Source organism: Mauremys reevesii, linkage group 4, assembly GCF_016161935.1.
Source record: "Mauremys reevesii isolate NIE-2019 linkage group 4, ASM1616193v1, whole genome shotgun sequence".
Taxonomy (NCBI): domain Eukaryota; kingdom Metazoa; phylum Chordata; order Testudines; family Geoemydidae; genus Mauremys; species Mauremys reevesii.
Genome location: NC_052626.1, coordinates 45,632,644 through 45,658,343, shown reverse-complemented (window position 1 = coordinate 45,658,343; position 25,700 = coordinate 45,632,644). Strand labels below are relative to the sequence as shown.

Sequence of the window (25,700 nt, the reverse complement as noted above, 5' to 3'; positions counted from 1 at the left end):
GCACACTTTTAGCATTTTGGCTATATTTTGTTCAGCATTTTGTGCAAATTTGTGATTTTTAAAAAACAAGAACCAAAACCAACCACACAAATGTGGGAAGGTTTCATTTGACCCTAAAACTGCCACACATCTCTTCTATCTGAAACATGTTTAAAAATGATCATAAATAGTTTTAATTTTAAACACTATTATAAAAAGGATTAAGAAAGCTGCTATCATCCATTCAAATGGCTAGTAAATATCCATTAATTACTTGATAACTAAGTCAGCTTGCACATAACATTCTTAGCCATATTTCCTAGCTGAAAGATGATTAATGACTTGTCAGACATGATTAACAAAATGTGGAGAAGCTGCAGGAAGCTTCTACAATAGGGGTAGCAGAAGAGGAAACTTACCCCCATCCATTCTCAATAGCAGGAACAGCCTGTGAGTAAGGGGACTAGAGAAATAGAAAGACTGTCACATGTTAGAAAGATTGAAACTGGCCTTCCCTTATGACAAAGAAGGTCAGCAGCCACTGCCTGTGGAGCTGTCAAGCATTAAAGGTCTCAACCCCAGGTTGATACAATTACTGATAATACCCTCCCACCAGAGGCTACACCTGCTGACTCCGCAAGCTCAGGTGACTAGCAGCTGACTGCTAATTGGGCACCACCAGTATAAAGCTTCCAGTTCCTATCCAACCCTTTGCTTATGCCAGGGGTTCTCAACCCGTTTTTTTCTAAGGCTATCCCAACATGCTATAAGAACTCCAGGGCTCAGTGGTGTGGGGCTTCAGCTGCTGGGGGGGCTCAGGGCTCCCACCCTGAGGGGTACCAGGATGCCTGCCCTGCAGGGCAGCAGCTCTTGGGGCTTTAGCTGCAGGACAATGGGGCTCTGAGATTTCTGTCCTGGGCCTCAGCCAGTCTAACACCAGCCCTGCTTTGCAGACCTTCTGAAACTGGCTCATGGCCCCTGGGGGGGGGTGGGGGAGGGGGGGCTGCTGACTCCTGGTTGAGAATGGCTGATCTAAGCAACTGGTTGCTATTGCTGACAGGGCTCCTGAAACCAAGTTCCTGCCTCATTGCTTGGGTCTTGTTCCTGCTATCACACCCTGTTCCTCGCCCTAACTCCAGTTACTGACTCCAGCTTGACCTTTGGTGATGCTGCCCCTGGCTTTGATTATCACTTGACTCTTCATGGGGCTTTGGACTCTGAGATGGAATCCTGGGGTATGAGCTGGAAGGGTGGGACCACTGTCCCCCTTTAACTCTCCAGCCTGGGCTGTCTCTCACAAGGCTAGGCCAGTGACAAGCAGCAAAAACCCCTCCAGGCGATGTGATCGCTCAGCCATCAATATGTGGAGCCCCACCCACCACTAAATTACATAAGGGCTCTTCAAGTCACTCATGAATTATACAGAGAGAGGCACCAGCTTTGAATCCCAGAAATATGCTGTCTTAGGCTGCTCAAGACTCCCTTGGACAGTACACGCTCATTAATTAGTTTGCCACGCCAACAAAGGGTAGTGGACATGCAACAGCCCTTGTTAACTTGAGCCGAGATTCCTCAAGCACTTCAACCAAAACCACACTGTTTTAGGTAAAATATCAGGGCTTTGGAGTGGAGCCCGGAGCAAGAGCACGGACCAGTAGGTTTTTGCTTGGAGCTGGAGTGGAGCCGCAGAGGAGCACTTCAAAAATTTGATTGCTCCAAATCCCTGTAAAATATAAAACAGATTTATTAACTACCGAAAGAGATTTTAAGTGATTATAAGTAGCAGGCATAGATATCAAAGTTGGTCATATAAGAAATAAAAATAAATTGGCAGTCTAAATTCTACAGACTAAGCAAGATTGGAATCAAGCTCTTTCTCATCCTAATAGATGTTACAGGCAGCTCACAGTTCCTAATACACAGACTGAATTCCTGTTCAGCCTGGGACCAATCTGCCCAGTTCAAAATCTTTGTCTTCCAGATGATGATCTAGGTGTTGAGATGGGGAAGGAGAGAGGCCAAGTGATGATGTCACTGTCCCTTTTTTCTGCATTCTTCCATTTGCTAGAAAGATCCTTGTTGTGACATGGGTTTAGTGAGCCCTTTCTGCATACGTGCTTTCTCTGAGGAGTCTATGGGATAGTGGATTTTTCTTGATGGGCCATCAACATTCGTCTGGCTGGTCCTCATGTAAGTCTATCTTCTAAGTTACTGATCCTTGTTGCTACTGAAAGGTTAGCTATGAGCGTTCCCCTCTTCACAATATATTTCAGGAACAAACCTATAGCAATAATTCATAACTTCCCATACAATGATAGTACCTACAATTCAATGTGGTATTAGGGTTCAATAGATCAAACCTTTTAAAATTATACCTCACAAGGGGCATGCATTGTAGAAAACATATCATATGACTGGTGACTATAGGTTCCTAGGGTGCTATCTTCAAGTACAAAGTGTCACAGACTCTCTCTGGTTTTGACCTTTGGTGTGACTTCTGGCTGTTTCCACCAGGTCACACTGCTACATTAGGGGCCCTGCCAGGACAGAGAGTAGATAACATTGGAGCAAATAAAGGGAGAGGGAGGAGTCCCATGGGAGCAAATAGGAATTTGGGTGTGTGTGAGAGAAAATAAATTGCATAGTTCTATCATTAGCCTCTGTGCACTCCTGGGCCGTCAGCTAGGATGTTCTGCAATCAGGGACTTCACAGCCAGATGGATCACTTGTTCTGTCCATTCATTTGGAAGTTTCTGCACCTTTGCATTAATGCCACATAACATACACATACACATTTATTATTCTTGCAGGAAGCTAATTAGCTTTCAGAATCTAGCTCCTGCCAATCTGAGTGATTAATCTTACTACTAATGTATATCATGCAGAGTGGTGAAACTCAGTAGTTTTCCTCTCTGATGTGATTGCATTTTCCCCAGTGTAAAATTTCACCATGCTAACAGGTAACAAGAAGCATTTCTTTCATTACAAGTAACAAATTCAATGCTATCATGAGAACGCTTGTGTATTAGCTCACGATAATGGACAAGTGTCACAAATGGCCTACCCTCTTCCATAATGAATGGCATTTTTTGTGCTACGCTCTTACAGTATGCAACAGAGGTCTATGAAATAGCAAACCTGGATGAAGACCACTAGCAATTCCTAATTTTCTTTTGCAAGCACTAGTTATTTGAATGCTGAAGGGAACCAATAAGTTATGGAATGTAAGTTCAATAAAAGCCATTTGCTGCTGTCAAGGTCCTATTTCTGCACACTTTTTCATTACGTTACCACCATTATATTAAATTCCTTGACCTTTGGTACCTTCTACAACTCTCTAAAACCTAGTACTGGCCACTCTTTTCTTGATTCTCTTTCATACTACCAGACCATATTTAACCTTCCCCTTCTTAGCAAATTGCTTGTAGAGGTTGCCTTCCCCCATCTCTTTAGTCATTTCTCACACAATTGTGCAGAGTGGTGACTGCTTTTAATAGAAAATTTCAATCAGTGCAGTTATTGGCCAATAGCATGGCCATCCCACTTCTATGTATATAATAATCTCCCCCTTTCTGATGATGGCCACATCTTTCCCCACCCCTTTTTATCTCTTTGACATAGTTGCCTTTGATTCTGTGGCATGCTCCATCCTTCAGGATCATCTCCATATCTGTGCAGGAATCTGTGGTCCCCTCCTGCTACTTTTCCACTCATAAATATCTAATAGTTAAGGCCCTACTTAATTTGTGATACCGTGGAAATTGCAGATCCTGCAATATTAGGTTACCACTGCAATCTTGTCAGCCAGGGGGCTGTCAGCCGCTGGGGGCTGAGAGTGGGAACCCTGCCATGGCTGGGGCTCCTGCTGTCAGCCGCTGGTGGCTGGGGCTCCTGCAGCCAGCCCTGCACATTAATTATTACAATATAGGTGAAGCAAAATGTCTGGTTATCCAAAATATTAGCAGACATAACACAATACTTGTGTTTATATTGTTCCAGCAAATTTTTCTTAAACAAATAGGTCTTCTCTGGCTTTTCCAAATTACTGCAATTAATAAAGGTCCATTATTACTTTTCCACGATTTTCCATGTCTTGTCTGCAACTCAGCCACAATTATTTGATAATCATCCTGCAATTCAAGTACTAATAGTGTTTTCTTCTGGTGCTCCTTTGCACCAATACCATGGAGTCCCTAAGTACTGAAAATCATCAGGATAGACATGGTAGTTTGTATAAACCAAGGAAAAAATAATAAAGAATAGAGGCCTGACATTTTTCTCTTCTACCTTACCAGCTCTACCCTGATAATACTCAAATGTACGTATTTTTTGACACCTCTAATGCACCCTTCATGGTGCCTTCCCCCTGCTGCTCCCATGAGGGAGCCCTAGATGACTCCTTCTAGGCCTTCATAGGAGAGGGTAAAATTTATTTCATTTTTGGGCAAAACGGGGACTTCCTGGGGCTCCTTACCCACAGAAAATGATCAAATTTTTGCTGCAAATCTCATCTATGCCTTCATCTTGAGTACTGCTTTTCTCAGTGCCCCTTCTAGTCCCAGCTTCATAGGCCCCAGCATGTGCAGAATGGTGCAGGCTTTCTCTTCCCCAGTGTGGCTGCCTGCCATCCCTATGGCACCTATGCTGTCTCCTCCATTCATTTCTGGATCCAGTTCAGAATTGCCCTTCTTGTTTTCAACTGATTCTCACAGTTTCTAGAATTTGAGAGGTATGTTTCTGATTGTTCTAATGAAGACATGATCATTTGTGTATTGCTGTGTCAGGATATTGTCTGGTGCATGAGTTCTCCTTTCTTCTCAATTTCAGACATATTCTGGAACCAGAAGGAAATATTGAATATACTTGTGCACCATTATTCTTTTTTAAAAAAATGTATATATGGTGCTTCTGAGCCTACATTTCAAAAATCAACTAGATTATGAGTTTTAAATGTTTGATTTTCTTTAGTTCTTAATGTGTTTTGCAGTAAGAGGCTGTATAGGCGCTGTGAAGCTCTCCAAGGCTGTGGTGTGTGGCACAACTGACTATGGAACTGTCACAACAGAGCAGTACCTCCCTGAGTTACTCCTTTGCCACCCCAGTGCCCAGTGAGCTGTTCAGTGCAATGAAAAGATTGTTACAGAATAGAACAAGGTCAAGTAAAAGCTGGCCACTGTAATTTGAAATCCGTGTGTGAGTGACAGGAGCCATCATTTCATCAGCAGCTATGGAAAACTTGAGTCTCCAGACCCCTCAGCTGGAATTCCAGCCTGGGGCTTCCCAATTCTAGGAGATCTAGGAGGCCTTTCCTCCTTGCCCTGCTGTGTAGTTGTTTCAGGGTTAAAGCAAGGGCAGAGGTCAGCCCTGTGTGTGGCAAGGGCTCCATGATGGCACTGACTCTGTAAGTGATCTGAGCAGTGCCCCATGGGTGTGTGTCAATGCAGTGTTCAGCCAGGCCTCCCAAGAGCCACGGCTGTGCAGTTCAGCCTCCTGGCTTGTCCTCAGAGAAACCTTGGCCAGGCAGGAGTCTGTTCAAATTGCAAACACCCTCTAGTGGGTACAACTGGTGATTAGCAACTTTAATGAGAGCCTTATCCCCAGGTGCCCTCTCTCCCCCAGTGCTGGGAAGGGCCAGGCCCCAGGCTGGTGGCAGTGCTCTGCCAGGCCTCAGCCCTGCACGTAGGTTAGGGAGCGTGAGCAGAGCCAGTGGCGCATGGCCAGACAGTGGGTCTGGGGAATGCAACAGCTCCGTTTTGAGCTAACCACCCAAGCAGTCACTTATGGCACAGATCCGTACAGCCTAGCATGTTTCATATATGCTCCATCACATAGTCCCACTTGTGCACCCCTTATCCTCCTAGTGCTTATGCTGACGCTCATGTATCCCCTTCTCCCCTAGCCTCTGCACTCCCCTCCTGCACCCCTTCTCACCAACCTCTCCTGTGCGCCTTCTTCCCTAACCCCGGCACTCCCTCGTGGCCCTAGCCCTTTGCACTCCTCCTTTGTGTCCCAGGCACACAGTGCGGCCAGTCTCCTATTTCGAGCAGCTGCACGTAGCTCCTTCTTCCCTTCCCACCAGACACCATCCGGCATCTGCAGCACTGTGATCAGCTCCCCAGCTGTGAAGCGCAGCTCCTGCTGGTGCTGCTCCCTGGAGAAGGGGTACAGAGTCTGGCAGCTTGAGCTTGACATGCTGTGCTGTGGAGCTGGCCTGCCGGGGTGTCATTTAGGGAGGGCAGGGAGGTACCCCTACCAAAATCTGAAATGGCACCCCTGCTCTGTTGTGGTACATAATTTGGGGGTGGGGCTGGTGCCCTCTGCTACTCCTAAATATTGTCCCTGCAAGCTGCTACCCCTCTTTCCTGAGTCTGCTACTTTTGTCAGTACAGGAATGAATCTGTCTCAGAGAAAATGGTACATACACAATGATAAGAATAGGGATTATCACTTTCTACCTTTAAAGAATTACATGTTCTTTGTAGTGTGTTATATATGTATCTGGGGGTGGCCTTAGCTGTTTTGCTGGCCAGGCTGGAAGATGTTTCCAGTCCCCACCTTCCTGTGACCAAGTCCAAAAAAATAAAAAAGTCAAGTGACCCTGCAGTCCAGCACCCCCTGAAAGTGATTGCCCTCCTCGCATGCCTCTAGAATCAGCCCTGTGCGTTGAATATGTTGCCTCAGAAGTAACTAAGCCTTGATAACCATTAGTAAAATATGATACTTTAATCTGTGTTCCAGATGCTGAGAGATACAGCACAAAAAATATACATACAAACCTTTTCCTTTTTTATCAGGTCCTGACAGTGGCAATGAAGACTATAATAAACCATTTATGCTTCATTGTTTGGATCTACTTGACTGTAAAATGAAGCAGGGAGAATATAAATGACATAATTTGTCTTGATTATTTTGTGTCCCTTTTCCCAAGGTTAGCTGGAATAAATATTAAGGTAAGAACTAAGCAAACATTGACATAGTCTCTTCTTGAACCTACATACAGGATCAGATGCCTGGTGAGAATTTCAATTCTGAATTTGCTGACTATAATGCAGACTCCAGGTGTATGAGAGAGAAGAGAAATTTCTCACAATCACTGTTTACTAAAAACAAGACAGCTTTTAAAGGAACTGTATGTTTTCAATTTTCACCAGAAGGGAACTTTAAATGAAAGTTAAGAAATGTGGAAAAACAGTATAAAAGTATCCCAAAACTGAACTTTCTTTTAATTTTTTAAATTCATACATATTATATATACAATAAATAAAATGTGTGTGTGTGCGTGTACATACTCAACTACCAAATTGGGTAGCTATGATAGGGTACAATATTTCTCCCATTGAAATCAATTGTAAAATATCCTAGCAGTAGGATGACCAGACAGCAAGTGTGAAAAATCGGGACAGAGGAGTGTGGGGTGGGGGGTTAATAGGAGCCTATATAAGAAAAAGCCCCACTTCTCTACCTCATAGGAGTTTTGTTAGTATAAATATATTAAATTGTGAGGTACCCAGATACTATGGTAATGGGAGCCATATAAGTGACTAAGGCTATGTCTACACTACACATTACTGGCCGTGGCATGTAGAACACGTACTTACTCTACATACCACCGAAAGAAGAGTGGCGTGTAGATGTACCTTAAGATAGACAGCTAGTACAATATGATTATATGCAATATATTTTCAACACAGTTATGCTCGCATATCACAAGGTTATAGCTCAGTTAAATGCAAAGTAACCCAACATTCAAGATGAGGTTAAGAAACAATGTGATAACATGATATTCAGATCACAGACCAAATCCTGCTCCCCTAATTCACACAGATAGTGGGATTACTTGCACAAGAAAAGTACGCAAAATATGGCTTTAGCTGTATTTACTAATCCAGTGATGAGACTATTTATATATATATATATATATAGTCTATGCTATCTGAATAGTAAAATTTAAAACAAATCATGCCTTTCTTTCAACAGTTTCATTTCTTGCAGAGGTAGCTCAAGTCTGAAGAAGATTGAGATGCTATGATGAAAGGTGCTATATAAGTAAAAATATTCTTGATTCTTTAACTATCTTTATTTTTTAACCAGGTTGCACCACTTTTACAGCATATCTTGCTGCTTGTTCATTTGATACATTCATGAAGCATCCCCTTCCTCCAAACATATTTGTATTTATGTGTTTTTTAATTTTCCCAGGAAATGTTTCATTTAAAAAAAATTTGAGATGTGACTAAGTGTTCCTGTAATTTGGCAATAAAATCAGGAATTTCCAACATGCCTTTAGATGAACCACTTTTAAGTCACGCTTCATCAGAACTGGGGACTATAATGAAAATCTCTGATACAACCTAGAGACAGCTGTTTCTCATTTTAAATAATGGTCTTTATTTGTTTCCGTCCTTTCAGCCCTAACAATATATAAATAGCTTGGTATTGTTTGGATTAACATAGAACAAAGATATGACTAGTTAGTCAAGCAGGGTGCAAGATATGGGTATTCACTTTTTGTCTGTGGTACATGAAGGGTTTTATTATAGACGACTAACCAGACAGTGCATTTATATTTTTACTGGGTGAAGGGAGCCTCGATAGCAAGTAGTATCTCCTGGAATCTGGCATTAGACTATTCCCATTATCTCTGATATTAACTTGGCTTCTCCCTACTCCCCCAAAATATAATTAATGAGACAGTTGGTGTAGTGAGGTGGATTGGCCGCCCACAGACGTGGTGAGGGAGGGGCCCCTCACTGAACCTGGGTGGGCGGAGCTAGGAAGTACAAAAGGCAGACTGGAGAACTGAGTTGGGGCCCAGCTGCCAGAGGAGTCAGATAGCTCCTGCAAGCTCTTGAGCTGGGAGGATGCTGCAGACCCTGAGGAAGCTGAGGACTGGCCAGGACCACCAGGGCCATTTACAGACCCAAACACAGAGGCGCTACAAGCCCTGACAGAAGCCCTCTTCCCTGACAACCAGGATGACCCTCTACAAAGCCAGGTACACCCTGAGGGGGAGTTGGGAAGTGGCCCAGGGGTAGCCGACCCCTGCCTGGCTGCAATGCTGCCAGCAAGTGAGTCAGCGTGCTGCAGTCAGGATCCCTGCTGACCCAGTGGCAGATCATTCCGGGATGCAGTGGAGTGGGTGGGCCGGCATCCACCCTGCCACCCCAATCTGTGGTTTGCATTCTCCCCCCACCTTAGGCAAGAATCCTGTGCTTGTCGGCCCTCAACTAGAGCTAGGAGGCCCCACTGTTTGCTGCTCAGCCTGGGTGCAGGCCTGAGGCAGAAACTCTTTGATACCCCATCCTGATCAGGGGCTGGGATCTGTAACAGTGTTTGTCATTCATCCCAGATCACAGACCCACTCTCACGTCACCCTGCTGATTCCCCATGCCAGGCAACCTCCCAGAGATGTAGTGAGGCAGATTGGCTGCCCATAGACTCAGAGGGAGAGGGACCATTCTCCCCAGTGGACTACACTTGGTGGAGAATGTGGACATCGGCCTGACTCCAGCAGCCCACCGTAGGGAACCCTAAAAGAAGTGGGCGGGGGGAAGAGAGAGAGGGGGAAAAAAATGGAGTTTGAGAAGCTCATTAAATATCTGGCTGAGAGCCAGCAGCAGAAGCAGCAGCAACTGGTGCAGCAGCTGGGGGCCCAGCAGCAGAAGTTACTCTGGAAGCTGGGAGCCCAGCACTGAAAGCAACAGCAACGGTCGCTCCAGCAACTCGCAACCCTGCTGCCTGGACCCAGTCTGGCCACAGCTGGGGCCACAGGGAATCTCCCCGCTCCCTCAGTGTCATAAGACTCTCCAAAATAGGACCCAAGGACAACCCTGAGGTGTTCCTTGTCACCTTTGAGTGGAGAGCGGTAGTGGTGGGATGGCCCCAAGAGCATTGGGCCACTCTCCTGGCCCCCTACTTGACTTGGACTGCACAGACAACCTATTGGGGGCTTCCTCTGGATGAGGCGCAAGATTATGGGTGGGTGAAGTCAGCCATTTTAGATGCCCTCGACATCATGCCAGAGACTTTCAGTTGGCAGTTCCGGATGACGACCTACCTGCTGGGTGCCCAGACCCACATCGTAGCCCAGAAAATTAAAGACCTCTGCTGGCGATAGCTTCTTACCGAGCAATGCTTGGCGAGTGAACTCGCTGAACAGGTTGCCCTAGAGCAGTTCATCCAGGTGCTCCCACCCCATGGTAGGGCTTGGGTACTCCGCCACCACCTGATGACCTTGAATTCGGTGGTCACCTTGATGGAAGACTTCCTGGCTTCAGAGATCCCTATCAGTCCAGGAACCCAGACCATGGGCCCTGCGCCAACCCGGACCCAAGACTGAACACCCGATCACAGACCCATGCTCACGTCTCCCATCACCTCGCTGATTCCCCATGCCAGGCGACCTCCCAGAGACTTAGTGAGGTGGATTGGCCACCCACAGACCCAGAGAGGGAGGGGCCATTTCCCCCCAATGGACTACAGTTGGTTATGACTGCATTTGATGATAATCATTTGGAGATACTTCATGGGTGGAAGGATAGTCTTGTGGTTAAGGCAGAGGACTAGGTGACACTGACCAAGTAGACACTTGGTCAGTGTCACCTAGTCCTAGCTGTGCCATAAACTTCCTATGTGATCTTGAGTAACTTGCTTAACATCTTGGGCTCTCAGTTTTCCCTAATTCATGGGGGGGAATTTTGAGGATAAATTCATTGTTTGTAAAGTGCACTAAGGGCCTTGAATGAAAGGTGCCATAAATTAGAGAAGTCCCTTCCTCCGTTCTTCCACTTAGTTAAGGGACTTCCTCTAGGGCCTATTCTGGAAGTAAATGCTGCTTTACTGTAAAGGCTGCAAATGGAGATAATGTTGTCCTTTGTTAGCTGGTCTGGTCTGCTCATACTTTGGGCACAAAGATCCAACATTTTGAGATGGCTGAGTAGCGCACTAGATTAATTTGTAGCATGCCTTTTTATGCAGGCATATAGCACTATTTGTTAGTTAAGGTATATGTATAATGCAAGATATTTTACTGCTGGAACAAAATAGTACACTCTGCGGGAAAGCATTTGGAAGCAAGTAACTTGATAAGCAAAATATGATAAATAACTTAGACCAAATCTTGCCAATATTATTTGCTTTCCAAGGCTTCCTTCTGGATTCACTCCTTGGTGTGAACCCAGTGACAGTGCTTGTGATCTTGAGCCCAAGCTACAGCTCATGACTGGAGGGGTCAGAGTTGAACCTTCGTGGGCAGATTCAAATAATTCCAAATCAGAGCCTAGCCAGTTGGGTTGGCAGTGGCTCAGTCGGTGTTTGGGCAGTCTAATTAGTTGTGAGTTTCCTCTGCTGGGCTACCTAAGGAACCTTCTAAGGTGCACAGGTCTATTTCTGTTCTCTGCATGCTGGAGTTCTATCTTGTTGCTTCACTTGAGGACTCAGAAGCCACAGGTTCACCTATGCTCATATCAGGAAGGAGAATTATTTCTAATTCTGAGTCCAACCACATTTGATACCTGAAGTTTTACAGTTTCCCTAAGAAATGTAATTTTTTTAATGTTGGTTTAATCTGTACTGATTAAAAATATAAAAAGTACGTTCTAATTGTGACCTCCTTTAATGTTGTCACTAACTTACTTATGTGGCAGGGAGGCAACACACTCATCACTACAGCTCCATATAGATGGTGGTAATTATTTATTTTATAGAGGATTTGGCAGGTGGCAGATACACACAGACCAAGCTGGGAGTGACTTATGTGCTGGAGGCTGTTTGTGAGCACTCCTGACTGGAGGCTACAGCAGCAAAACAGTGTAAAGAGCACCCCAGGTTAGGGGAGTGTAAGCTGTTGGTCGGGGCTCAACTCTCCGGCTGGCGGGAGGGGAGCCACACCGACTCGCTTCTTGTCCCCTCTAACTGGTGGGACAGCAAGACTTCAGACGGCAAGACAACACCTCCTGTTCTCAGGCCCTCTGGATCAGGGGGCGGGGCTGAATAACAATAGTTCGAGGTAGGCCCAGGCCCTCTGGAGCAGGGGGCTGGGCGACAGTCAGCCTCAACAGGGCCAGGCCCTCTGGAACAGGGGGGCTGGATAACCACAGTTCAATAGGAGCCCAGGCCCTCTGGAGCAGGGGGCTGGGTGACAGCAATCAGTCTCAATAAACCCCAGGCCCTCTGGAACAGGGGCTTGGGTAACAGCAATCAGTCTACAAGCCCAGGCCCTCTGGGGCAGGGGCTTGGGTAACAGCAATCAGTCTCAATAAACCCCAGGCCCTCTGGAGCAGGAGCTTGGGTGACAGCAATCAGTCTCTATAAACCCCAGGCCCTCTGGAACAGGGGCTTGGGTAACAGCAATCAGTCTACAAGCCCAGGCCCTCTGGGGCAGGGGCTTGGGTAACAGCAATCAGTCTACAAGCCCAGGCCCTCTGGGGCAGGGGCTTGGGTAACAGCAATCAGTCTCAATTAGAAGGTTCACAGGTTCAGACCCTCAGGTAGGGGCTGAACACAAGGCACCCAGTCAGTTAGTGGAAGCCCAGGCCCACAGTCAGGGCGGGGCAACAGCAGTTCCAGTCTATAAGCCCAAGCCCTAGCTCAGGGCGGGCAGCAACCAACACAGGACTCAGACCCTCAGACCGGGCTGAGCAGCAGTTCGAGTCTATAAACCCCGGCCCTAGTCCAGGGCGGGGCAGCAACAAGAGGCAAGGCTCGGCCCCTTAGGCAGGGCTGAGCAGCAGTTCAGCTTATCGGCCCAGGCCCTCTGGAGCAGGGGGCTGGGCAGGCAGCAGTACAAATAGGCCCAGGCCCTCTGGAGCAGGGGGCTGGGCAGGCAGCAAGGCCCAGGCCCTCTGGAGCAGGGGCTGGGCAGGCAGCAAATAGGCCCAGGCCCTCTGGAGCAGGGGCTGGGCAGGCAGCAGTACAAATAGGCCCAGGCCCTCTGGAGCAGGGGCTGGGCAGGCAGCAAGGCCCAGGCCCTCTGGAGCAGGGGCTGGGCAGGCAGCAGTTTACAGGGCTCAGGTCCTGGTGGCAGGAGCTGAGCAATAACAATCGCTCAAATTAGTGCAGGCGCTGTCTGCTCTGGGGTGAGGGGAGACTGCCACCCGCGAGTGGGGTGGCAGGGGACACAGGCCCACCCACTCCACTGTGTCCCAGCCCGGGGCCCTATTAGCGGCTAGCACGGCCGCTGGTCAGTGGGGTCCTGACCGAACACACCAACATGGGCACCTAGGTGCCTATAGCCTGACCGAGGTCGGCTATCCCCGGCTACAGTCCATCTCCCTCCGTGGGTACCTGCTCCTCGGTCGCCGGGAGGTCGGGCCAGTCCATCTGCATGGGCTCCGGGACCAGGGCTTGGGGGCAGGTCCGCAACTCCTGTTGGAAGTCCGTCCGCTGCCTCCGATGGCTCCTCCGGGTAACAGCAGGGTGGAAGCGCGGCGGCGGCTCCTCGGGCGGAAGGAAGTCCGGGCGGCTGCCCGGGTTCCGATCCCGGGAAGTTCCGCAGGTTCCTCCACGGGCAGCGGGGCCAATCCGGATCGCCGCCTCGGGTCCTGGAGGGTTCCCAGTCCGGAGCTCCCGCCGGCACGTCTGCTCGCGGCAGTGGCTGGCCCCTGACTGAGGTCTGGCGTTCTCCTTTTCTACTTCCTGTCCCGCCCCTTGACTTCCGGGGGGCGGGGACAGGAAGTGGTGACTCAGCCCAGCTGGGCTTCTGGGAGGGAGCGCCCTCTGCTGGGCAGGAGGGGAGCCACACCGACTCGCTACAGGGAGCCATAGCTACTCACTCATTTAGATTGTACGCTGGGTATGTCATTGAAGGGTTTCTCAGCTCTAGCTGCACCTTTGACCCCCTGTCAGTATCTTTGAGTGTAATCCCTCCACGTGATGGATCCTGAGCCTTCACAGGCCCAATTGCCCTGTAAAACTTCCTTCTGGGAGCTGTGACCAGTAGGTAAATGCAATGATATAAAAGTCTTTTCAAAACAAAGTATTGTTTAATCTTAAGAGTAGGAATCAAACCACAAAAAGAAAAGGGTTTTCAGCACAAAAGTCTACATATCTGTGTTTTACGCAAAGCTTAGGTAGGTCTATCTATCTCAAGTACCCCAACCTCAGGAACTGGGGTTCGGTCTGCTCCCAGCAGACTCTTCTCTCTCTTTTCTGAGATTTCAGGAGTTGTCTGTGTATCAGTCCCAAAGCTTTTTTGTCTCTCTGGATCTCTTCAACCTGGTCAAAACCAGTTTGTATGGCTCTTGGAAGGTGAGTGGGGACCAGCCAGACTCTATACCTCAGAATGGCTGGAGCCGGTAAACTTCAAAGGAATTGTAAAAAGCATCAGAGTCCTGTGGCACCTTATAGACTAAGAGATGTATTGGAGCATAAGCTTTTGTGAGTGAAGACCCACTTCGTCAGATACTTCAAAGAATACTTCATATTCTCTGTATGTATAAATATCTTCTTGCTGTATGTTCCAGTCTATGCATCCGATGAAGTGGGCTGTAGCCCACGAAACCTTATGCTCAAATAAATTTGTTAGTCTCTAAGGTGCCACAAGTACGCCTGTTCTTTTTGCGGATACAGACTAATGCGGCTGCTACTCTGAAACCATTCAAAGGAATTGACACCTGCATTGTCCTTTTGAGTATTGGTGAATAGGTGGCTGTCAGAAGTGTTTGTCTGCTTCCCAGTCTACATGCTGGTCAGCTCATGCCTGAATTATTCCCTTCAAACCATACAGAAGCAATTCTATGACAATCAAAGAGAGAAAACATTCATAAAATATTACAGGCGGTTTCCAAGTTCTTCCTAAGGGGTATACAGGAGGATGCCATGCAGTACTTTCAGTCCACAATATATAGGAGCAGGTAGTGGTTCTGGCCTCTATCAAACACATCCCTGTTGTGATTCCACAGGAAACAAAGAGTGACTCATATGACTGCAGAGCAGCTGGGAGCACTGAATGTAGGTGACCTTGGCAAGCATGGGCCCAGACATAGAGAACTCCAGGAATAGTCTCCATAGTGCAGGCAGATTTGCCTGAGTACAGTGCATCTTGCATGTGGGAGCCTGGGGGATGGGGAAGTGTAGTACTTTTTGTGACCTCCCTGTTTTTGTTTTGTTTTGTTTTTTAATTTTAGTTCAGTTTCCATAGCAGCACGGATTTCCCTGTCTGGGCCTACACTGCTGCTCATCACCCCATCTTGGACAGCCAGTCTGGCCTTGATAATGGCCATCCTAGCACCTCAGTATCTGTCAAGATATTATACAGACCACCCTAAAGCCTGGCTTGATGGGATCCACAGCTGGTGCTCCTTCTCCTCCTCCCCCAGGTCCCATGGAGTTCCTTTAGTCTTATAATCCTTGGTAGCACTATGTGTCATGATTTAGGCAAATTAAGTCCCAATAAACACTCCATCAACTGCCACCCTAACCCCAGGGTCCCCAGACACCCTGCCTCCCTGATGGGCTATTCATGAGCTGTCCTCTCAGCAGCCCCAGAACCTTCTCCTCCATGCTGACCTGTCACCTTCCAGTTAGGAGAGAGAAAAGCAGCAGTTGCACTACTTGGCCAATTCATCTCACCACCTTCTGCTGACCTAGGCTCAGTGGATTCATTGCAGCATATACAGCTGTACCAATGAGAATCTGCCTGTCATGTTCTAAAGGAGCCTTACGTGGGGGGAAAGAAGGAAGGTTGGAGTGCTTTCTAGTCCTTGATTTGAAGATTTTTCTCTCTGAGTCTTTTAAAAGGGGGAACGGAAATGTTAAAAAGAAAACTATTTTGGATCCAAAATCATTAACAGGACATGCATAAGATTAAATTTTACAATAAAGTTTACCTCTAGAGGACTCACACAAACACTGTATTTCATTCTCTCCGCTGTATCTTGTTCATGCACTGTACTAATTCTTTGTGTGCTAATTGTCATCTTAACATATAAAAATTAATGCTGTTGCCTTGCTGACCTTATTTCTGTTTCCTTAGTATTTAGTAGTCTGGAAGTTACTATAGAACAGATTGTATCTTTTTCTTTTCCAGGCCACTCAGAAATGGAACCAACTGATCATTGAGAAAATGGTGGATGAAACCTCATATAACTGGAGGAAGAGTATGACAAGTTTCCGCCTCTCTTGTTCTAGGATCTTATAAATAACAGCACATTTTGGAGTTTAAATTTACTGTGCTAACTATAAAAATAAACTTATGTGGTTAATAGAGACTGATTCCCTGTGGAAGGTTTTTAAATGACGTTGGGACGGCAAGGGACTGTTCAGAACAATAAAAGAATGAAGGGGACTTATTGGCATATTGGCCAGCACTCTGGTAGGAGGAAGCAGCTTATTTCTACAGGCATCAAGAATGCTGGCAGTCATCCTGCATGGTACCTCAAATCTGAGGGAGAAAGGTAAGGCCAAATAATGTGATGGTGCTGGTTTGTTTTATGGGGGAGTGGGGAGTGTGAGGCGGCAGGCAGGGGCAGCTCCAGGCCCCAGCATGCCAAGCGCATGTACTTTGGATGCTGTAAATTAAATAGTGCTGTCTTGGTCCCTGATCCTGTACTGAGAGCCCTGCACGTGAACCCCTGCACCCACGTGGTGTCTCATTGAAGTCAACAGGTCATGGTGTGAGTACAAAGATCTGCCTATGCTGTTGTCATGGCAGGAGCAATGTCTTGTTGCTACTTATTGTAGATGCTGTAGTTAAATAATTGCTATCTTTGGGCCTGATCTTGAAGTCAATGGGACTAATCATTACTTGTGTGTGAAATTGTTTGCAGGATCAGGCTGTGGTTTCTAGATAAGAGAGCACATCTAGTGGATTGGGCCCTGCAGGTGAGAGACAGATTAATCTCACTGGGGCTTGGGAATCAGGCAGCTCGGTTTTATGCATGCCCACCAGCAGACACTTATGTGCCTGGGGAATTTAGGCACCTGCTGAGTTAAGCAGCAGCTGAATGAGGGTTTTGAGGCATTTAGGTGCCTACAGTGGCCAGGCTTAAGTCCTTTTGTAGATTTAGCTCTACTCAGCATTCCAAGGCATAAATCATTTAGATGGCTACATCCCATTTTCAAAAATGACTTAAGCATTCAGGGCATCACCCATATATCTTTAAAATCTGGGCCTTTGTCATTTTCAGAAGAGTAAATAAACGTATTATGGTCTCTGTGTATAAAATTTCCTAATCATATGATCAGAAATCAAAGGATGTTTATATCAGAAATGATTTGCTAGTAACTTCAAAAATTATTAGTCATATGCTCACTCATTTTATTCATCGTATCATATGATAATTAACCCTCTCTTATTTTATTGGCCACTTGCTTTAAACCCAACTTCCTATACAGGGCCGGCTCCAGGCACCAGCATTCCAAGCAGGTGCTTGGGGCGGCAATCTGCAAGGGGCGGCAGTCTGTGTGTTTTTTGCCCCCAAGCAGCATGCTGAATTGCCGCCGCGGACGGCGGGAGCAGTCCATGCGCCGTTAGGGCGGCACGTGCGTTTCCGCGGTGGCGGCAATTCGGTGGCAGCTTCTATGTTCAGCTGTCTGCGGCTGCGCAGCTTCTGTCTTCCGGCTGAAGACAGAAGCTGCCGCCGAATTGCCGCTGCCACAGAAACGCATGTGCTGCCCTAACAGCACACGGACTGCCCCCACAAGCAGCGTGCCGAAAACAGTAGAGCTGGCCCTGTTCCTATAAATGAAAAATGCATAATATTTAAGAATTACATTTAAAATTCACGTATAACAATATTTTTACTTTATGTGTACGCAGAAGAAAATGTGTTCAGAATGTTTGTAATAAAACAATCAAATTGAGTGGCTTGACATTAAGATGAGAATGGGTGCTTTAGAAATGCATGCAAGAAAAATGAGCTCAATAAAATAATTAATATAGAAAATATACACTTTAAAAAGCCAATTGTTCCTTGCTGTTGCATCTCTAAAAGTATCTGCAGATAATACTCTCAATGACTACTTTTTAACTCATTCTAGAAAATCTGTTCCAACTCTTTTAGACTAAAATTGCAATCTAGTTAAAACTAAGTATTTCTTTTAGAAACAGAGTATAAAAGTAAAAAGATTAAGAGAAAACTGTCCAGAGATCGAATTGTCTGTCTAGTCTGAGTTTTTTAAAGAGAAATGCAAGAGTGCAGAATATAGATTTTTATTTTTTTGAGAGTGAGAAATTACCTTTGTATTGAAGTGGATACCATTTAGCATGAAATACTACGATTTCTTGTAAGAATAATTTGAAAACTTTTTGATTGTTGTTAGCAAAGTTCACATCAACTTTTTTAAATAATAGAATTAGATTACCCTTTCTATACTCCAAATTGGAGAAAATAAAAGATAAATTAAAAAAAACGGAAAGGCTTTAATCTTACCACTAGTGACTATACACATTTGTCATTTCACATTTTTTCCCACTATACTGCTTATGGTTTTCTTTATTTCTGTTCAGTTAAAAGAAGTGACTAACTTTCTCCATAGTCAATTTCTGTAAATATATAAATATATTGTATCTGACTACAGTTAAAGACCTTATCAGAGGCATAATTTTAACACTGCCTTTCATACAGGATGTCTATAGGAAATTAGGATCTACAATGTGGGATTTCTGCTAAGAAATATCTTCTAAGCAGTATGAATGACTTACTTCCAAAAGTGGTCTCAACTGCCGCCTTAATGCTTTCATTGTCAGCTTTAATATGAAGAGGTTTTAGATATTCTGACAATGAATATGCAAGCACAATCCTACTGCTCGTGTTATCCATTATCTGAATGGAACATTACAGCAAGGTTAAGTATATATGTTCGAATAAGAGCCCAATTCCCATCTCAGATATGTGGCTTAAAGACTGTGTAAATTACACCAGTGCAATAATGCACTGGGTACATTATAATTACTGTGGTCCTGATACACCACTTTTTCATTATTGTAACTCCATTGATTTCAGTGAACTACTCCCGTATTTCATCATTTTATTCCTCTTTATCCCCCTCTAAACAAAACATCATTTTATTCCTCTGATCCCCTGTGAGATCAGAATCAGGCTTTATATAAACCGTACATATGAATAACAGTTGGCAATATTGCCTTTTAAAAAAAATTAAACCGTGGTACAATAATTACTGATATTTAAATTACTAGACACTTTCATTTTTTATAATGGCACTACATCTGCATTGGCTTTCTTTGTATAACAGAGACAGCAAGGGATGGTTGATAAGTAATTAAATTAAATTGCCTGTCATGTCATGTACTTGATAGCTCAGCGGGGAAGAGACCCATTTGTTTTGGTATGTAGTACTAATTCTCATTTTATACAATGAGGTACTCGTGCGTAACTCACATTCACGAGGAAAGGTTCTTTAGGAGAACCTTAGAAAACTGTGGAGTAAAAGCCTTTAATTTAAAACCCAGGTATATATTTATATTTTCTCCAGCAGAGCATGGGTTATTACATGTAATGACAACTGAATAGTGAAAAAAGTATTATGATTGGCTGTAGAGGAGAAAATTACTTTGAATTACATTAGCTTTTTCTTCTAACTAAAGGCTGGGAATTATGCATAAAGACCATACCATGTACAAGCAGTGCACTGTTTACAGTGGTAACGACAATGCAACTTGCTGTGCAGGTTCCCATTCCTGCAATATGTTATGAAACTCTTTTGCATCTAGTGGTATGTAATCCCTTAAATTCTGTATGAGGTTTTCAAAATACTAAAACTGTATGGCAATCAGGGCCAGTGCAACCCATTAGGCGAGCACTAGTATTTGAGGGGCAGCATTTCGGGTCCTTTGGCGGCAATCGCGGCAGCCGGATCTTCGGCCGCCCCAGTCATCGTCGGCATTTAGGTGGAGGGAGCTGGGGCAAGGGGGCACGGGGAGGGCCGCCTGCAGCAAGTAAGGGGGGGGCGTCACGCAGGGGAACTCCCTGCCCCAGCTCACCTCTGCTGATTAGTGCCGCAAGCCTGGGAGGTGGGAGAAGTGGAGCGGCGACGGTGTGCTCGGGGAGGAGGTGGAGCAGAAGTGAGCTGAGGTGGGGAGCTGCCTCATGGCTCACCGGGCCGGGGGGAGCTGCCGTGGAGGGGGAGAGCTGCTGCAGGGGGGGCGCCTCAGGGTGGGGGGAGTGGGGAGCTGCCGCAAGGGGGCGCCTTAGGGCAGAGTGGGGGCAGAGAGCTGCCACAGGGCTGGGGGAGGGGCCACAAGGTGGAAGTTTCGCCTAGGGCACAAAACATCCTTGCACCCGCCCTGATGGAAAGGCATGGATGAAAAACTCCATTGTGGTGGTAAACATTTTGTAGTCATGGGTCAGATCCTGCATGGGCTCAATCACCCGAGTAAGGTGTGCAAGGACCATCCCCCATGTTCTTTCCTACTTGGAAGTGTTTGTGTGTGCTTTTAATATTCACACAATGGGATTGCAGTGTTATAACCATTTAAAAGTACTCTTCAAACTCCAGACTTTAGAGAATAAAATGCCATTTTTGGAACAGTTAAGGCTCCATTATTGGTTGAGTTAATTTTATGAGATTTCCTGAAAGACTTAATATTTTACCCTAAGGTGCTTTTTTTTTTTTTTGGCCTAGAATGGAATGGAGTTCCTTACCAGAAGATAAAAATCTGATATGATGGAGATAATCTATAAACCACTGAGGGAGAAATATTTTGTTCCTATAGAAAACCTTTCAAAAATATATATTTATGAAATTCACTTTTCAATTTTCAGGCACACATTAGCTTTAATTTTGACATCCAGTTGGAGAAGAAAGTGAGGATATGTTAATTGCAGTTGAATAAATTAACACATTTCCATTACTTCCGGAGGATTGAAATGAACAAATCCGAAATCTTTATGGAAACAAGGTGATATATCTAGCACTCTTATTATCCCATTCTAATTTAATGCACGTTGTTATTTATGAATGGCTTCCCTCTAATTAGATATTTAATTTAAAGCAGAATTTGTCCCATAAAAAGTAAAAATATGGGGCATTAACTATTTGGAGTTCCCCAAAACCTTTCAGCCGCTAGTATATAATTGATTGTATATCACATGAAAGAATTTTTCATTATTTTATAGGATTGTTAGGACAGTTTTATTGGAAACAGCTTCAGTCACTAAACAAAACTCCAGTTTCTGTTTCCAAAGATTTTTCTCAGGTTGCAGTATGGAAAGTTTGAATTTGTTCCATGTTGAGGGGAAAAAAAACACTCTACAGTAATGAGCTCATTTCTTTTTGCAAGAAAGAAGGGACACTGTTCATTAAGAAAACTGTGTGCCTAACATATTGTCTTCATTTAGATTGCTTACAGGAATGGAGATCCACACATGATAGGGTAAACTAAACAAGGTTTTATTTACACGGCTTTCAAATACACCTAATATGAGAAAATGTACAGTCTAGGGGTACATATATCTATATATACACAATGGAGATAAAAGTGCTAAGCATTGTTATATAAAGTAGCAGTGCTAATGGTCAGTTTATAAACATGGGGCCATACCCTCTGGTGCAATATGGTTGCAGCTAGAGAGATGGCAGGAATTAATTATTGTACACTATTTACCTACCCCCTAAAGGAGAGTGTAAAATGGAATTTTAACACTGTTATAAGGCAGGTAAGGGGGATTCTCTCCACACTGGTTAGGGAAACCAAGCTAGAAATGTGATAATTTGGGCCCTGTTTGCTGCAATTTTCCTCATGCATGCCCACCCCCTTTCCTATCCAATGGTAAAAGTTAAAACCCATGAGAGGGGGATAAAGAGGAATAAATCTCTGAGGGAGTTGTGGAGATTTGTCCACATTATCATTCTACCAGGGCTGGGGCTTGGCCATCTAGAACAAGGATGTGGCCAACTCACAGATCCAGACAATCATCAGGTAGGGTCGTGTACCTCCACATTGGCTCTGTGGGCCCTGCTGCGCCCCAGTATTTTCCACCACAAATATATTCAAAAATTGGGACCCAGGAATTAGAAGATTGTCTTAAATGAGTTTTAAAAATAATAGATACTATTTTAAAATGTCCTAATTTTTATATACATGAACAAACCGCAGCATTACAGAACCAGCAATGTGTGCACATGTATTAACTGGGACTGAGGACCCATTGTGCCAGGGTGCTGTACATACACCTGGTAAGAGGCTGTCTCTCCCCACGCTGAAGAGCTTACTCTCTAATTAGACAAGAGGGACAAAAGATGGGGGAAGAGGAAGTATTATATCTGTATTTTACACCTGGAGAGCTGAGGCACAGAGACATTGAGGTCCTGAGCCTGTAACCAGCTCCAGGTGGGGAGGACCCTGGCACCTGCATTGAGCCAGGTGCAGAATCAGGCCTTATGTGACTTGTCCAAGATTACACAGAAATGGAAATTGAGCATCTATCTTTTGAATCCTAATCCAGTGTTTAACCACCAGACTGTGCTTCCTGCTTATGTAATTGCATGACTGTGTTGCTCTAACCTATGCCACTCCTCACCCCACTCTCGCCTTACTTTGTTACCTTGAATTATATCATAGCTAAAATTTGCTTGTCAGCTGTTTGAAGCTGAGGCCACATCTCCTTATGCCTTCTGTGAAGTACCATAAAACGCTGCTGAGCTACAAGCCACTGTGTTACCTCTCTGCTTCAGCAACAGAACATTTTGCAGGCAATTAGACTGCCTGTCAGCTCCCTGCCACATCAGTCTGTCTTTTTCATCAGCAAACTCCTCAAGGCTCCCTGGACCAAACTTCACCTAGCAGGTAACAATTAGTGAATGCCAGCCCTGAAGCTCCTCAGAGATGTTTCTCTGCAATACACAGCCCCAATCAGGACCACCGAGAGCGGGTTCGGCCCCGGTGAAAAAATTCTTTCGGGCCCCTCAGCAAGGGTGGACTGGCTAAACAGGGCTGACAAAGCCCCTTCTGGACTGCTGGGGCCTGGTAATTTGTACTGGCTTCCCCCCGTCTCGTTGACCCGGGCCCCAGTCACTGTGCATTCTCAGAAGATATTAAGTTCTTCTAAGGTGAAGGATAAAGATGGAGTCTGCCTCTATTTATTATATTCGCAAAGGAATGCTTTTGTCATACAAGTCAGGAAGACCTCCTGGGGATTCAGTCTCCTGTGTCTCTCAGACGTAGGAGCCATGTTAATTCTCTGTCTCTCGAGGTCAGGAGCAGGATAACCCTAGCTAATTTAGCTCAATAGCTTTGTTGTAAATTGAGGTAAATCCACATTTCTTTGTCTGGGATAGACCTGTTTACCACCTTTACCTAGGCTAAGTAGTCTTCTCTTAAAGATGTTCTAGTAACATCATACAGAGGAAATTCTTAACTTCACATAAAAGGCTAGCACAGCTGCATTTTACAATGATATTAATAAACAGTTTTATTAGCTTTCATGTGATACCTCACAAGGTATATTTTGTACAACTATGATTGAGGTAGTGTGTAGGGTGTGAATACAAAGGTGCCTAAGGTCCCAAATGCCCATAACACTTTTGGATGGTGGAGAATAACAGAACAAATCCACATCAGGAGTTTAATGCTGCGCTAACAGCATCAGTCTATGGCAGCTTTAGGTTTTATGGGTTCACAGCAAAAGAAAATATTATGTTATTCTTATATTATAAATATGTGCAGCCCAAGCTTTTAAAAAATCAATATATTTAGCCTCTTGGCACTATGGTAATACAGAATAGTAAACAATCATAAAAAAATGTTAGAATCCGGAGAACACCTCCCTTATGAAGGCAACTAGTGTCTCTGTAGCTGGTGGAATGAAGACAAATTTTGCAAGCAAACTTTAAGTAGGAATGTTTTTCTTTTGGTAGACAAGATAGTCTCCATTGGAAATAAGAACCACATTTTGCAGACATGCACAAGCTAAACTTTACTCCCATGTGTAAAGCTACTCATGTGTCTAAGTGCTTGCATGATTAGGGCCTTAGTTAACAATGAAATGTCACTTCTGTGTGATTCCTCTCCTTAACATTGGTCTCCAGATCAGATACTGTCTTTGCTGGGGGTTGTAGTGTCCGAAAGCTCTGCTTATTTTTCAGCAAGCAAGGAGTTACAGGTGTGCAGGAGTGGAGACTGAATGCCCGATCAGACTCTCAGAAGGACTACAGGAAATTGTAAAAACAGGCGCTTGAGCTATAGAGTGGGAGGGTTTTTGTGAAGGTCTGGCTTTGTACCCAGTTATTATGGGTGAAGTTTTCAGTTTGCTTTCATGTAAAGCAATTTTTGTTTCTCTTGTTATAACTGATATACTCCAAAGCCTTGAGGAGGAATACTTGTTGACTAAAAGACTAATTTTGGTTCTTCTAGTAGCTGATCTTCACCAGTTTACAATTGTTTTTTCTTTATCCTTTGGATACCATGGACCTATGAAATCCAAAATAAGTATACCTATGGAACTACCGTTCTTTGATTTCATATAGTAAGGATGATATATTCCCAGAGTCCTCATAGATTAAGTATTCAAAATATTTATGCATTTTTAAGGTAATTTAATCTTGCAATTGTGTAGTAGGTCTGAAAAATGTTTGTCACAAAACTCTATGTATCAGTCTTGTATGCAGTTTTTCTCACTCTTTCTCAAACCCATGCTCACACCATTTAATATTGGTTCATTGTTCAAAACCACCTTAAATGTGTCATTATTTGTATACAAAAGACATTTTAAAGTTGAATTATACAGTTATTGTACTGGATGACCTTTGCCATGCTTTGTTTATTGGATGTCACATTTTCATTTGTATTACAGCTGTGTACTACAGTAGTTTCATTTTTCTATGAAGGGCAACTAATGCACAAAACAGTCAAACACAGAGCAGTAATTAGTCTGGGAAAGATCAAAGTGAGCTTTTCTAAATCCAGCCAATTTGCTGTGGGTGTGCAAAACCAATAGTCTTTCTTTTACCTTGGTTTCTTATTAATTTCCACTTTCATTTGTTGCAGTGCAGCTGCTTTTCTGTCAATCCAGTGTACTACTTCAAAAAATCCATTTTGATGTCACAAATGCAATTTCAGTTGGTTTAGCAATAATACCTTGCTTTTTTTTTTTTTAACCCTACCTTTCTGAAATGGAAACTCCAAAATGAAGAAATTCCTTGCGTGACAGCATCTACAAAGTGAAAGAATCTTATAGTACTGGGACAATATTGGGCTACCCAGCTCTGTGGGTCACCTTTTACCCCTTGCCTCCAGCCTGAAGGAGTTTTCCTTATGGAAGCTGGTGGTATTAGCTCCCTCACACTACCAGACTTTTAGCCACTCAAGAGCTCTCCTCTGGGCTTTGCCAGACCAGTTTTTACCTTGCAGGTTAACAAGAGGCACATGCAAGTCCCCTTGAAGCATTTTTCTGTGATATCCAGCCCCTGACACTGGCTGCTCATAGGAGTCTCAGATCCTCTGCTCCCAAAGGAGCAGTGTATCCACGTTTAACCTTAAACCACTGTTCCTATATAACATACAGCACTTGTAATGAAACAAAAGGAGATTTATTTAAGAAAGAATAGAAATTCCGCTAGAAACAAGAGAGACTGAAGGAACCAAATGGTTACAAAACTAAACAAAGTCATCAGATGTGAACTAGGATCTAGCCTTACTAATAGTTACCTTTCTCATCTAATAAAGTAGGTTTTCCCCTCAAAGTTCAGTCTGTTGCAGATCTGGCTGCCTTAAAGGAACCAGGATCCAATCTTCTATAGAAAACCACCCTGCTCAACAGATG

General features: G+C 44.6%; 1 long non-coding RNA gene across 1 annotated transcript; it reads right to left on the bottom strand.

Moving 5' to 3' along the window:
• Nucleotides 1-1,009: 1,009 nt before the first annotated feature.
• LOC120404713 lies at nt 1,010-25,700 on the bottom strand. Its single transcript, XR_005598130.1, has 3 exons — nt 25,586-25,700; nt 25,042-25,091; nt 1,010-1,702 (listed from the first exon to the last, which is right to left on the bottom strand). It is a non-coding gene; the product is annotated as an uncharacterized LOC120404713 (long non-coding RNA).